General features: G+C 39.7%; 1 pseudogene; it reads left to right on the top strand.

Moving 5' to 3' along the window:
* The first annotated feature begins 8,698 nt into the window (after positions 1-8,698).
* LOC102871675 lies at positions 8,699-9,431 on the top strand (annotated as a pseudogene).
* Positions 9,432-15,921: the final 6,490 nt, after the last annotated feature.

The raw sequence follows: 15,921 nt of genomic DNA, 5'->3' as shown, positions 1-15,921 counted from the left end.
TTATGTCAACCAAGTGTGATTCCAGCACACTTACTCCCATTGCCAGAGTCACTGTGTCAGTCCATCTCATCTGACATGACCCTCCACCCTTCCAAGCTTGATGTCCTTCTACAAAGATCTGTCCCTCCTGGAAACATGCCTAAAATATGTGAGATGAAGCTTCAGAATTTTTGGTTTCACCTTCTTCAGGATAGACCTGTTTGTTTTTTTGGCATTCCATGCCATGTTCAATACCATGTCCAGCAATACAGCTTAAAGACATTGATTCTTCTTCTGTCATCCTATGTCATTGTCTAGGTCTGTGATGCATAGCAAGTAATTATGAAGACCATGGCCTGGATTAGGTGCATGTTAGTCTCTAGACGGACATAACTCCCTACTCTCCTAAAATCAAACATATTCCCTCATTCCCACTTTTTTGACATTTGGACCATTGACTATTACAAGAATTTCTGATGGGAATATTCTTGTTAGTACTAGTTGCTAACAGTACTTGTTTTCTAGACAATAAAGTAAACTTGCCCCAGACTTAGTGTCTTCAAATGGTACGTATTTCAAAATTTCTGTGGTTCAGGATGATGGGTATAGTACAACTGATTCCTCTGTGTGCCGAGGAAATGAAAGGAGAAGCTGGACTATATGAAGCAAATGGCATCAGGATTGGAGGAAAATTCATGTACTACCTGCCTTGTGTAGATGACACAAGCTTGATTGCAAAAAAAATGAAGTCTTATTTAATGAAGATCAAAGACAATAGCCTTCAGTATGAATTACACTTTATCATAAAGAAAGCAAAAAAAAATTCACAATTAGGCCAATAAGAAACATCATCACAAAAGGAGAACATATTGATATTGTCAAGGACTTCATTTTCTTTTGATCCGTAATCAAGACTCATGGAAGCATCAGTCATAAAATCAAACCACGTAATCCATTGGGCAAATAAGCTGCAAAAGATGGCTTCACTTTTCAAAACTGGCACAAGGTATTCGGCTTCTGAGGCAGGGTAAAGTTGGTGCCCATCAGAGCCCACTTCTAAGACTTGACCTTGGAGTATGCTTACTCATAGCAATGGCCTGGATCCATAGAAGTGGAAGTAGAAGGAATACCTCAATGGAGAACAGGCCGAACTTGGATGTGTTCCTTCAGCGCTGCCCACTCAGCATGCATCGATGTGTGGATGAGCAGGGAAGGGTGGTTGGCTTGAGAAGCGGGCATGTGTGAGGGCTGCTGGATTGCTGCCATGGCCCCTTGAGAAGGCTAGAGATGAACAAGAAGAGTAACAGGTCTTGACCACGGACAAATGTAGGCTCCTGAGCTTACTGTACAAGCCCATTTGACTACACAAACAGATGGCTGGGGTAAGTTAACCAGAACCCAAGCAGATGAAGAGAAGATGACCCATGCTAGGATTGATTGCTAGGGTCAATTGCTGCAAACTGATGGCCTGCTCTGGCTTACAGATACAGATGTTCAAAGTTGCCAAATTGGACAGAGGACTCTTGAGCAAAAAGGGAGGGCTTCTTCCTCCAGAGTAGGGGTTTGAAAGGGATGGGCAAGTCAGAAATTGGCTGCCTGAAAAAAAGGAGGCCATGAGGCATAAAAGCAGCTGGCTTGCATGCTTTTACAAAGGTGGTTATTAGTAAGATGATTGTTGTTGTGTACTAGGGAGTTGGCACCAACGCATAGCAGACCCTCCGGCAGGCTTTCCAAGGCCCTGGAGGAGATTGCCACTGTAAGGGGGAGAAACCCACAATATACATGTTGTTGGTGATTGTTGTTGACTGCCTTTGAGTCGAGCATGACTCATAGTGACTCTATGAACAAAAGGCCAAAAGCCCCTCTACAACTATCATCATTTATTAAAATTCATAGAGTGTCTGGAGGCATGTTGTTTAGGAAGTGGATGCCACTCCTGCTTCCAACACTATCCATGAATGAAATAAAATGTAAATGAAACTAACTTTATAAATAAGAAAAGACTTCTTCAAAGTACTAAACAGCAAAGATGTCACTTTGAAGAATAATGTGTACCTGATCGAAGTCATGGTATTTTTTTAAATTTTATTTTATTAATTTTAATGAACATTTACAGGAAGTCATGGTATTTTCAGTTGTATCACATATTTGAGAAAGTTGGATAGTGAAGAAGGAAGACTGAAGAACTGATGTCTTTGACTTGTGATGTTGAAGAAATTTGAATATACCATGGGATTCCAGAAGAATGAACAAGTCTGTCTCAGACTTGCAGCTGGAACGCTCCTTAGAAGTGAAGATGTTGATATTTTATCTCATATCCTCTGGTCATGTTGTCAAGAAAGGCTAGTCACTGGTGAAAGACATGGTAAACTAGAAACATAAGTTATCATTGAGTCGATTCTAGCTCACAGGGACAGATTGATAGGAAAAAATCAAAACGTTATGTAATCCTACTGGGAAATTACGTGCTTCCAGACTCACGCAGGTTATTGGCAAGATTTATTTCCTTATGGAAATAAAATCAGAACCTTTAGACTTCTTCAAAACCAACAAGAAGGGCAAGACTACAACGAGGTTGCTGGCAGGACAGGCTCATATAAGATGACATAATCACAGGACTGACTTCCCTTCTCTTCGATCTGCTGTACCTAGTGGTGCTATATATTAATAGCAGTTTTTTGAACAAGTCACAGTTTCTGGCCACACTCGGGGGGGGGGGGATACCCAAGGGTGTGAACACTAGGAGGCAGGATCATTGGGAACATATTAAAGATTACCAAAGTTATCTCCTTCTTCTTGTTTCATGCTATGAGGTGGCTAGCTCTCAGCCTCCGTTATCTCATTAGGTGTTGGTAACTCAGGTATTTTGAGTACCCACCAGGAGTCTCCTGTATAAAGATACCCTGTGTAAATAGTAAGTTTTTTATAGATAATTATTTTGAGACTATGTCAATATGCATCCGAGACAGATGCGATATTGGTCACCCATGGTGGACAGTGACGGAACTCCCTGATTAAAACAAGCTTGGAAGCAGGAGTGGCATCCGCTTCTGAAATAGTTTGTCTCTGGAAACCGTATGAACTTGGAGAAATGAAGAAAGTTCATAGGGTCGCTATGAGTCGTCTACAATTGGATGGCATTTAACAACAACAACATGTCAATATGACATCAAACTATTAGTTAATTTATACCTGTATGATAATCAGTGACATGCAATCCACGGTTGCTGTTATTGCTTGCTATTTAAGTCTATTCTGACTCGTTTTGACCCTATACGACAGTAGAGTGTCATAGGCTATAATCTTTACAGGAGCCAAATGCCTGATTGTTTCTTCCATGGAGCCACAAGTGGGTTCAAACTGTCGACCTTTCAGTTAGCAATTAAGCACTTTTACCCTTTCGCCACTTATTTATTTGTTGTTAGGTGTCATTGAGTCATATGACCCTATGAACAACAGATCTGAACCCAGTCCTTTCCTATACTATCATTATCACTACCAATACACTTGGGTCCATTGTTCCAATCACTTATCAGTCCATCTCACTGAATGTCTTCCTCTTCTTCACTGAACTTTCTTTCACTTCACCTTTCCAAGTATGATGTCTTTCTTTGAGGAATAGCCTCTCTTAACCAACATGCCTAAAGTATGTGAGATGAAGCCTCACTATTCTTGCCTCTCAGGAACACTGATTACACATTGTCCAAGACTTATTTGTTCTTTAGAAAGGTCAAAAAATATTCAGTACTCTTTTCCAACACCACAACTCAAAGGCATCAAGTCTTCTTTTATTCATATTCGTTGTCCAGCTCTCAGCAGCATAACAGGTGAATTAAAAGACCCTGGCTTGAATCAGGTGCATCTTAAGTCTCTAAAGTGACATCATTTCTCTTCTGGACTTTGGAAAGGTCCTGACAGGAGACTTTCTCAATGTTATGCATCTCCTAATCTTGATGACTGCTTGTACCAATGGTGTGGACTATGGATTCAAGTAAAATGAAATCTTTGACAATTCCAATCCTTTCTCCATTTGTCATGATGTTGCCTATTTGCCAACTCATGAGGATCTTTATATCTTTCATCTTGAGATGTAATCTATATTCAAGGCTGTAGTCCTTGATCTTCTCCAGCAAGTGCCTGAAGTCCTCCTCACTTTCAACAAGCAAGGTTATGTCATCCGTATAAAGAAGATTGTCGAGTGTTCCTTCAATCTTGATGCCATATTCTTCTTCATAAAGTCCAGCTTCTTGAATAATTGCTTAGCATACATACTGAATAGGTATGGAGAAAGGATACAGGCTGACACACAACTTTCTTGACTTTTTTCTTTTCTTAAAATTTATTTTTTCTTTTATTAATTTTAATGAAAATTTAGAGACTTTGGATTTCCATTCATTCATTGTTGCACTTTTTTTCCTGTCCACCCCTTCCCCCCACCCCCCGTACACTCTTCTCTTTGAAAACCAAAATTTCCCCTGTTGTTTTACAATCCCTCTCCCCAGGTCTACTCCTCTGTGCAACCTTCGTTCTGGACTCGTGTCATGACAATAATACCTAATCACATACTCCTTTTAAACAGTTTTCTCCCTCATCTGTTTCAATGCAGTATACATCATTTATCCCATCTTTCTCAGTTTTCCCCCAACCCTGATGTCAGTCCTGTTTTACAACAGTGGCACTATGCAGTATTTGTCTCTTTGTGACTGAGATACTTCACTCAGCATAATGTCTTCAGGGTCACCCATTTTGAATAATATTGCATGAGTTCCTTGTTTTTCAATGCAGTGTAGTACTTCATTGTGTGAATATACCACAGCTTTTCTATCCATTCGTTTGTTGATGGGAACTTAGGTTGTTTCTAACTCCTTGTTATCGTGATCAAAGACGCGATAAACATGGGTGTGCATTAAAATTTATTTTTATTATGCATATTTCACACACACACACACACACACACACATTCTTTCACTGACATTATGTTTCATACAATCATTCCCATAAATTATGTTATATAAAATTAATCACTATTGGATTATGCCTACCATTACTCTGTCTTTTCAAGTCCCTGCCAGATCTTTTTCCCAATTCCTTTACCCACCTCCCTCCACCCACCAAACTGTGAGACCATGTGATTTCCTCCCATCCTTTCTCACTCCTTTGCCTTTTTATTTTTACAAATAATGGTCTTATGAGTATTTGTCTTTATGAGATTAAGTTAGCGCACTCAGAATAAAGTTCTCCGGTCTCTCCCAAGTTATGTAGTATTTTTCAAAATTATTACTCCTGAGTGCTGCACAGTAATTCCATTGTGTGACTGTGCCACAATTTCACAATCCATTCACTTATGGTTAAACACTTGGGCTGTTTCCAACTTCTTGTGATGGTGAATAACACTGCTATTGGTGTACAAATCTCCATTTGTATCTCAGTTCTAATTTCTTTGGGGTATATTCCTAGTAGTGGAATAACCAGGTCATACAGAGTTTCTATTTTCAGCTTTTTTGAGGAAAGGCAAACCTGACATTAAGGGTGGTTGTACCATTTTACAATCCCACCAATAGTGTTTGAGAGTGACCACCTCTCCACATCCTCTCCAACATGTACTTGCTGTCCTGCTAAACTTTGCCACTGCAAAGTGTGATTGTATCTCATTTTGATTTGCATCTCTCTTATTGCCAGTGATTTTGAGCATTTCTTCATGTGTCTGTTGGCCATCCGAATGTCTTCATCTATGAAAAGTCTTTCCATGTCTTTTGTCGATTTTGAAATCAGTCTTTTTCTTCTGGATTCCCCATAGGATTTTGTAAACTTTTGTTATAAAACCTTTGTCTTAGTTGGTATTTCCAAGTGTTTTTTCACAGTCATTGGGTTTTCTTTTCACTCTATTGGAAAAATATTTTGATGAGCACAGGGATTTAATCTTTAAAAGGTCTCATTCATCAGTTTTATCTGCTCAAGATTGTATATTTTTAATTGTATTTGTCAGCCTCTTTATACCATAGGTTAGGCCTTCTAAGCTTGGTCTCAATTTGTCTCTCATGAACTTTATGGTTTCAGACTTTACCCTCCTCCCCAGTCTCTGATCCACCTTGAGTTGGTTTTTGTGTATGGTATAAGAAGTGGATCCTGTTTCAGCTTTCTGCAGGTAGCAGTCTAGTTTTGCCAGCGTCATTTGTTGAAGAGGTTGTTGCTTCTCCATTTGATAGATTTTTATCTCCTTGTTGAATATCAGTAGACCATAGATAGATAGGTCCATTTCTGAGTTCTCAATTCTGTTCCGTTGGTCTATGTATCTGTCCTTGTACCAGTATCATGCTGTTTTGGTTATTACAGCTGCATAGTAGTTTTTAAAGATAAGGAGTACTATGCCTTCTACTTAATTTTTGTTTTTCAGAAGTGCTCTGCTTATTTGAGGTTTCTTTCTTCTCTAAATAAGCTGGTCAATTGCCTTTTCAATCTCCTTGAAAAATGAATTTGGTATCTGTGTTGGGATTTCATTGAACATGTAGATTGCTTTCAGTAATACAGTCTTTTTCAGTGTATTGAGTCTTCCCATCTATGAACAGGAAACATTTTTTTACTTATTTACGTCTTTTACTTTTTCTCTCAGAAAGGTTCTTTAGTTTTCTTTGTATAGGTCTTTTCTGTCTCTAGTTACATTCATTCCCCTTTATCTCAATTTGTGGTTGTCTATTGTAAATGATATTACTTTCTTGGTTTCCTTCCCTGGGTTCTCTTTGTTTTTGAAGAGGAATCCCACTGACTTTTGGATATTGATCTTGTTTCCTGTCATCCTACTAAATTGGTCCACTAGCTCTAATCGCTTTTTTGTTCAGTCCTTGGGGTTTTCTGTGTACACTGCCATATCATCTGCATATACTTTCTAAACACCATGCCTCCAGAAACTCTATGAACTTTGATAAATGTCGATAGTTATGGAAAGGTTTCAGGCCTTTTGTTCAAGGGGTTACTATGAGCCAGTGTTTGACTTGAAGGCAATCAACAACAACAACAACATAGCGACAATATAACCATCTCTTTGCCAATTTGGATGCCTTTTCTTTCCTTCTCTTACAGTACTTACCTAGCAAGTACTTCCAGTACAGTATTGAACAGGACTGGTGAAAATGGCATCTTTGCCTGGTTCCTGTTTGCAAGGAAAATGTCTTTGATCTTTCTCCATTGAGAATGATATTGGCTCTTGGTTTTACATATATAATTTTCACTATGTTGAGGAAATTCTCTTCTAGTCCTATTTTGATGAGTATCTTAATCAGGAAGAGGTGTTGATGTGCTATTAAATTCTATTGGCCAGGATTTTGTTAAGGATTTTTGCATCTATATTCATGAGAGGTATTGGTCTGTAGTTCTCTTTTTTAACAATATCTTTTCCTAGCTTTAGTAGTTGTGTTACACTTGCTTCATAGAATGTTTCTGAGCTTGTTCCTTTTTCTATTTTTTTTTTAAATAATTTAAGTGGAATTTGTGATCTCTGAATATTTGGTAGAAATCAGCTGTGAAGCCATCTGATCCAGGACTTTATTTATTGGGGAGTCTTTTTTATGACCTGCTCAATTTCATCTTTTGTGATGGGTCTGTTCAAGTGTTCTACAACAGTCCATGTTAATCTGAGTAGGGAACTTTCTTGATTTTAAAACATCCAGTGTTCCCTTGCTCCATTCTGACAACAGCTACATGGCCTAGGTATAGATTTTGGATAAGCATAATTAAGTGTTCTGAAATTCCTGTTCTTTTCAATATTGGCCACAGTTTGTTATGATCCATATAGTCAAATGCCTTTGCACAGTCGATAAAACATGGATAGACAGTCTTCTGGCATTCTCTGCTTTCAGTCAGGATCCATCTGACATAGCAATCACATCCTCAGTGCTATGGCCTCTTCTAAAGCTAGTTTGAACTTCTAGTAGATTTCTGTCAGGGAATTGTTCTAGTGATTTTTGAATGGTCATCAGTAATATTTTACTTGCCTTTGATATTAGTGTTATTGTTCACAATTGTCCACAGGATCACTTTTCTTTGGAATGAAACCAAATATGGACCTTTTCTGGCCAGTTAGCCAGGTAGTTATTATCCTAATTTCCTAAATGGCTGAGCACATCCAGAATTGTATCTATTAGCTCAAACATGACAATTGATATACCATCAATCCTGGGGTCCCCCTTTTTTTTTTTGCCAATGCATTCAGTGAAGATAGAACTTTTTCCTTCACCACTTCCTGAAATATTTAGTGTCAACCAATTATTTTAGGCAAAATGACTCTGTGTTCTTCCCTCTTTTTTTTTTTTTTTTTAATGCTTTCCGAACAAATACTTAACTTGCCACAGATTTGGCCTGGGAAAATGTCTTAAAGTTTTCATCATTTTTGGAGCACTTCCTTGCATTGAAAGAAATGCAATGAGATAGATGTAACAAGAACACAACCTCAGTTTGGTAGCTTTTAAAGTGATCTTCATGATTTCTTCTCCTGGTATTGACACCTGGAATGGCCCAGAGTTGTTGCATCTGATCAATCAAATATGGCAAATATGGTGGTTATGTTATGTTATGTTATGTTATGTTATGTTATGTTATGTTGTTATGTTAGTCTGAGTCCTACTAGCAGACTTGTAATATTACTCTTACTATCTTTGAAGAAACATAAGGGTTCCACAACCCCTAAGAAATCTTATTTTCTTAAGAAAAATTTCCACCTGGAATCATGGAAGTCACTGTGAAGGAGAAAAAGAAGGTTCTTGCAGTGCCAGAACTCCTTAAGAAAAAGTGAAGGAATTTTGCACAATTAAGGGTCAAGTGCCTGAGAAAGAAGTTTTTGATGCTTCAAAAGGCAAAGAGAAAGCTTATCTATGAAAAGGCTGAACACTAGCACAAAGAATATAGGTCGATGTACAGAAATGAGATTCAAATGGCTTCAATGGCAAGAAAAGCTGGCAAATTCTATGTACCTGCAGAACCCAAACTGGCATTTGTCATCAGGATCAGAGGTATCAACAGTGTGAGCTCCAAAGTTCATAAGGTGTTGCAGCTTCTTCGTCCTCACCAGATCTTCAATGACACCTTTATGAAACTCAAAAAAAGTTTCAACTAACATGTTGAGGGTCATGGAACCATGTATCACATGGGAGTACCAAAACCTGAAGTCTGTCAGCTAACTGATCTGTGAACATGGTTATGGCCAAATTGTTAAGAAGCATTTGGCTCTGACAGACACCACTTTGATTGCACGATTTCTTGGTAAATATTACATCCTCTTCATGGTGAATCTGATTCATGAGATATATACTATATTGTTGGTAAATGCTTCAAAGAAGTAAACCACTTCTGTGGCCCTTCAAATTATCTTTTCCATGAGGTGGAATGAAGAATAAGATCGCTCATTTGTAGAAGGTGGAGATGCCGGCAACTGGGACAATCAGATCAACAGACTTACTTAGAAGAATGAACTAAGGTGTCAACCATGATTTTTTTTTTTAAATTGGCTCAGTTAATAAAGTAATAATGGTTTTCAAATTGAGAAAAGAAATCTTGCCAGTGACATACATGAGCTTGGAGGCAGAAAATTTCTCAACAGAGCATATAAGGTATTCCAGGCATATCTTGTTCCTTCCTAGAATCAATGTTTCTCTAGAGTCTTGATTTTCTTTATCAGAGAATGATGTATAGAAATGTATATGTAATGTTGAATGTACTTTTACTTATGGTTTTAACACTTCTGTGCTATTTGTTCTTATCTGACATCAATCCCCAGGTTGGAGGAAATATAGCATAGTGGCTAAGATGATAGGCTCTGGATCAAACTGCCCGAATCAAAAATCTTAGTCACCACTGTTGTTGTTGTGATGTGCCATCAATTACCTGTGACTCATAGTGACCCTATGTACATAGCTCTGAAGTCTGGCCTATCCTGAGACAGTTTCACTGACTCTGACACCCTTACCCCCATTACCCCAGTTACTGTCTCAATCCATCTAACCGAGGGTCTTCCTCTTCTGTGCTATCCCTCTACCCTTCCAAGCATGATGTCCTTTTCCAATACTAACTCCTCCTGGTAACGTGACCAAAATATGTGGGATGGGTCTTCAAAATCCTAGCCTCCAAGGAGCAACGTGGCTTCACCCTCTCCAAGGCAGCTCTGTTTGTTCTCTCGACCATCCATGATATGTTCAATACTCTTCTCCAGCACCACAACTCAAAGGCTTTGATCCTTCTTCTCTCATCCTTAGGCATTGTCCAGCTCTGATGTATAGCAAGTAATTGCAAAGACCATGGTCTGAGTCAGGCGCACCTTAGTCTCTAAACTGACATTGTTGCTCTTCACCACTCTGGAGAGATGCCTGACAGCAGATTTTCCTAATGCAATTCATCTTCTAATTTCTTCACTGCTGGTGCCAAGAGTGTTGACTGTGGATCTGAGCAAACTGAAAGTGTTAACAATCTCAATCTTCTCCATCTATCATGGTGTTGCCAATTGGTCCAGTGGTGAGAATCTTCATTTTCTTGATGTTGAGCTTCAATCTATACTGAAGACTGCAGTCCTTGTCCTTCTGCATCAAACACTTCAGGTGCTCCTCAGTTTTGGCAAACAAGGTTGTATCATCTGCATAACACAGGCTCTTGATGAGATGAGTCTTCCTCCAATCCTGATGCCATGATCTTCTTCATAAAGTCCAGCCTCCCGAATGGAGATAGGATGCACCCCTGACTTTCCTCATGTGAAACTTATACTTGAACCAGGAAGCAGTCATCAGAATAGAGCAGGGAAACACTGCAGGTTTCAAAAATCAGTAGTCATCACAGACAATTATTTTTTTAAGAGCAAACAAACAAAAAACAAATGTGTTGCTATGGAGTCACAACCGACTCATAGCTAACCCTCCAGCAGATGTTTGGAAGCTGAGGTCACACAGGAGATTGGCATCTCTTACTGGTGGTGGCTTTGAACACGAGGCCAGAGGCCCACGTCTGTGGGTTAGCACAAGACTTCCTTGCAGACTATGTCCCCCAGGGCTCTTTGATTTTTTCTTTTTTATTATTATTATGCGATCTCAGGAAAGTCACTTAACTTCTTTCCATTTTCTTACTTGAATGATGGTAGTTAAGATAGAATAGGTCTTACCTCATAAGCTGCTGTGAGAATTTTGGTAAGATATACAGATAAAACTGTTAAGACTCATACCTGGCTCTATCAGCTAACCTCTGTTGCATAAATATTTGTTGAGTAAATGACTCTCCTGTTGATCAGAACCTCTGGCTTAGAAATGAGAATGAGGAGGTAAACTGTGCCACATGCCTTTATTTTTTTTTTTTTTCCTTCTCACAGCAGTTTACTCAGGAGTATGGTTACAGAGGGTGGTGGAAGATGGAGTCTCTTTCTTTGAAGATGGAGTCTGCCACATGCCTTTAGAAACACATAAAAAGTGAATTTTTCAGAGCTCTCCAACCTCTTAAGGGGCCTTTTTTTTTTTTTTAAGGAATGCCTTGGAAGTCTTTTAAAAATTGCCTTTAATATATCATGAGAAGTTACAAGAAATTATCCTGTGAAATGTCACATATTTAATCATGCAAAACCCCACACGGCTCCCCCCTTGTTTACGTTCACGTTCTTTCTTCTTCATTAAAATCAATCAGAAAGGAATTCACACCAATAAGCCTAGTGCCAAACCTAGAAAGGCTGTGTTCTAAACCTCTCATCCCTCACTGCAGAGGACACTGGGAACGCTGAGGAGGCAGGGAGTTGGAGGAGGAGACTAAGAGAGAAGGCCTTGTGACCTTGTTCTCTTGTTGCTCTCAGGAGGGGGAGCGAGAACTGCTGAAAGCAGCATTGACCAAAGAAGAATCACGCACAGCATGATGAAGCCTTTCATTGAGTACATTGTGTGTCCTCAACGGTATATGTGAATTATACTGGCAAGACTAATACACATCTGTTGTAGTTGTTGTCGGCTCTATCAGCTAACCTCTGGCTCCATGGATTACTGGGTAGAGCTGCTACATTGAGTTTTCACGGCAGGACTGTTAACTGAAACCACACATCTCTCACTCAGACCCACTGGGTGAATTCAAACCATCAGCCTACATGTTAGCAGCCAACCACACACTGCCTGTACCACCCAGCTCCCCTACACATATATATGTGTGTGTGTGTGTGTGTGTGTGTGTGTACCACAATCTTTAAAAAAGAGAGAAGTACTAATAGACATTCTACATCTTGAAGTTGTTTTTAGTAATACCTTCTCTCCAACTAACGTATCTCTACCAAATTCCTCAGTTAATTACTTTTGAGGCCAGGTATCCTGAGGGCCACACCAGAGTAATTTATTTGGCTCCTGTTGGACAAGAAAGAAATGCATTAGCAATGTTCTAAGTACATTTTATGCAGCAAATGGGAACTTCAAACACTCTGCTATTTTCACTCAAGTCCCTCCCCTTCTCCAGCTAAGCCAGTAGTAATTTCCAAATTACAGAGGAGAGGTTAAAAGTCATGGCTGTGTACGGTAGTTTAGTCATCTGAAATAGGTTAATTTGAAATTAACGGTTTAATTTGAAAATGGAATGGATTTCCCAGAAAGGCCTTCATGTTTTTGTAACCTGACACAATGAAGGGAGTCGCCCTGGAATGACTCAGCTACTTAGAATCTCAACTCCCTTTCTGGGGAGGAAATCTGAGGCATCATTTATATTAGATTCTACAGTAATGCTTACTGTGAGGTCAGTTCCCCCACATCAATGCCAGTCAGAGATTTAGCAAACCTGCCAGGTCTCCTGGGGGTCTGTCACTTTCTCTCTGTCTCTCTCTGTCTCTCTGTGTGTCTCTGTGTGTTTCTCTCTCTGTGTCTCTGTATCTCTGTCTCTCTTTGTCTCTCTGTGTGTCTCTGTGTGTCTTTCTCTCCCCCTCCCTCCCCTTCTCTCTTTTTTCTCTCTCTCCTTTCACTGCTCTCTCTTACACACACACACACACACACACACACACACACACACACACACAAACACCCCAATCCCTCCACTGCATCTATGTGTCCTATAAGGATCTTTCCCTGGTAAAATTCCATACGGCAAAATCAACAGCTAACTTAGCTTTCAGGTCCCTCAGTATCAGTGGGGAATCTGCTACATAGGAGGCTGACTGACAGCCGCAAAAACCAGTTTGACTGAGAGAGAAGCAGCCCCAGGTCTAGGTGGAGTATTAGCTCACCGACTTGGAACAATCACTTGGGAAATGCTCACATTACCTCCTAGGCATGCCTCAGTTTAAGTGCCCAAAATGACACAGAAATGACTAAAGAAATGTGTAGCAAGAAGCTTTTTCATTTAGAACACAACCAGAAAAAAAAAAAAAAAAAAGTCAAAAGCCTTCTGCTCTGAGCCAAACACCCTCTCTGACTCACCTCTCTGGGGATTTTGGCTCCCCAGTGAAAGAAACCCCAGGGGCTACTTCTGAAACGGCAGGAGAGCCACTCTGCCTCCGCCCTGGTAGAAGATGGTACATAAAACTCTGTGTGCAATCAAAGTGTCATGAGAAGAAATCTTTTCAGAAATTAGTTCAGGTTCTGAAAAGAATATTACTGAATTATATATGAAAAAAAAATGTTGAAATGGTGAGCTGTTTTGGTTTGGTTTTTTTCTAATTAATTTTAATGAAAGTTTACAGAGACTTAGGGTTTCCAGTCATTCACTGTTGCACTTTTCTCCTTGCTCACCACCTGCGCCTGCCCAAATTCACTTTTCTCCTTGATAAGTAAAAGAAAAACTCTTTCATTGTTATACAATCCCTCGCCCCCAAGTCCACTGTACTGTGCAGCCCTCATTCTGGTCTCCTGTCATGACAATAATACCTAATCACATATCCCTTTAAAACAGTTCTGTCCCTCATCTGTTTCAATGCAGGATATATCATTCCTTCCTTCCTTCTCTGTCTTCCCTCAACACCAATGTCAGTCCAGTTTTACAATAGTGGCCCTATGCAATCTTTGCCCTTTTGTGACTGAGATATTTCACTCAGCATAATGTCCTCTAGGGTCATCCATTTTGCATAATATTTTATGAGTTCCTTGCTTTTCAATGCTGCCTAGTATTCCATTGTGTGAATATACCAGAGTTTCTCTATCCATTTGTTTGTTGATGGGCATTAGGTTGTTTCAAGCTCTTTGCTATTGCAAACAAGGCCGCAACAAACATGGGTGTGCATATATCTGCTTGATTGAGATTTTTTTTTTAATACAAATATTTAAAAACACATCAAGGCCAAGCAAATATACATATAGAGTTTCTTATTTCTTTCAACAAAGATAGGGAATTTAAAAGAGACCAACTTCTAATTACACACATATTATTGTTCTATTTTACTTCAATAAAACCAAGCTAATTGAACAGAGTCTTATTTTCAGCAGGTGCCATCAAGTTGACTGTAACACACTGTGATCCTTGGGACAGAGCAGAACTGCCCCACAGGGCATTATTTATTTCCGTCCATGTGGGAGCAATTTGTCAGTTCTTTCTCTCTCAGAGTCACTGAGTGGATTTGAACTACCCACCTTTGGGTTAGTAGCCAAGGGCTTAACTGATGTGCCATCAAGGCTCTTTATGGACTTGCATCAAACCTTGGTCAACCAAGCTAAACTCACTGATACCAAGTAGTAATCAGCTCACAGAATCAAACAGAATGTGAGCCTTCACTAGATTCCAAAGGCTATATAATTCAGGCTCAAAATCTTTTATCTGTGGTTTGACTGGTGTATTTGAACTGCTGGCCTTAAATTTAGCAGAGTTAACACACAATGTACCTTGTCACCAGAGTCCCTTTCCTCCAGACTTAAAACCAAAAGAGACTCGCTGCCATGAAGCCTTTCTGACTCATAGCGACCCTCAACCAGCTCTCTGAGCTTTCTTTACAGACCGGCTGCATGGTTCATTATGGGCTTCATTTACTCATGCATTACCATGGGGTCGGATCCCAGCTCCCTCTTATGGGCTTCTCTCTGCTCTCCATTCAGCGCTAAACTGGTAACTGAACCTCTGTTAGGTTCCTGAGATTATCAGTCACATGAAAGGAGATGCCCATCTTTCTCCCTCTAAACAACTGATGTACTTGAATCCTAAGAGAGTCTCAGCCTTTGGATAAGCAGAAGAAAGCTCCCTGGACAAAGCTCTCAGAGCTCTCTCATGAGCTTAAGTAGTACACTGTAGACAAGCTCTAACAAGTCTGCTTACATAGATAGAAATGACTATTTGAAAAACATCACATTAGCCTGAAAGTCACTTAGCCTAGTTAATGCAGAATTCATTAAAATCTTACAGAGATGGTAGGGTAGTCCACAGCACATTGTACTACTGACCTGTGAAGTTCAATTGTTGTTGGTTAAATCAAGTCACACCGACTTACAGCTGACCCTCAGGGAGTTTCTACAGGCAGTAAATAGCTCAGAGAGACAGATATTGGCCATGCTCTGGTGGCCAAGTGGTAAGGAGCTATGTTGCAATCCCAAAGACATGTGGTTTGGATCCACCATAGGAGAAGGATGGGCAATCTCCTCCTGTGCAATTAACTGCCTCTGAAAACCCACTGGAGGGTCAGCTATGCGTCAGTTCTGACTTGATGATGGACAACAACAATTACAGAGCAGCTGGTAGTCTTGAACCACAGATGCTAAAATTCTCCAGATCTAGTCTCCTCTTCTCTTAAGCAGGTAGATTAAACAGAAAAATATTATCTGAAACTCTGAACTGTTTTTGTCATTCTTAACAAGAGCAACTAGAGCCTAGCCTCTCACAAGAAAGGAAAGAAGGCGTTTGAACAATCTTCTTCTCTCACAGAGAGGCAGTCGTCTGGCTGACCAGGTCCAAAAGGCATAAAAAGGCCCATTCATCTGTCCCAATCTTCAGAGGTTTATATTTGTTTTATTTAAATCTTTGGGCTTTTTTTGGCTT

Source organism: Elephantulus edwardii, unplaced genomic scaffold (assembly GCF_000299155.1).
Source record: "Elephantulus edwardii isolate Elephantulus edwardi_28Jun2011 unplaced genomic scaffold, EleEdw1.0 scaffold00169, whole genome shotgun sequence".
NCBI lineage: Eukaryota > Metazoa > Chordata > Mammalia > Macroscelidea > Macroscelididae > Elephantulus > Elephantulus edwardii.
Note: the sequence above shows the minus strand (reverse complement) of the source record. Positions and strands in the feature narration are given on the sequence as shown.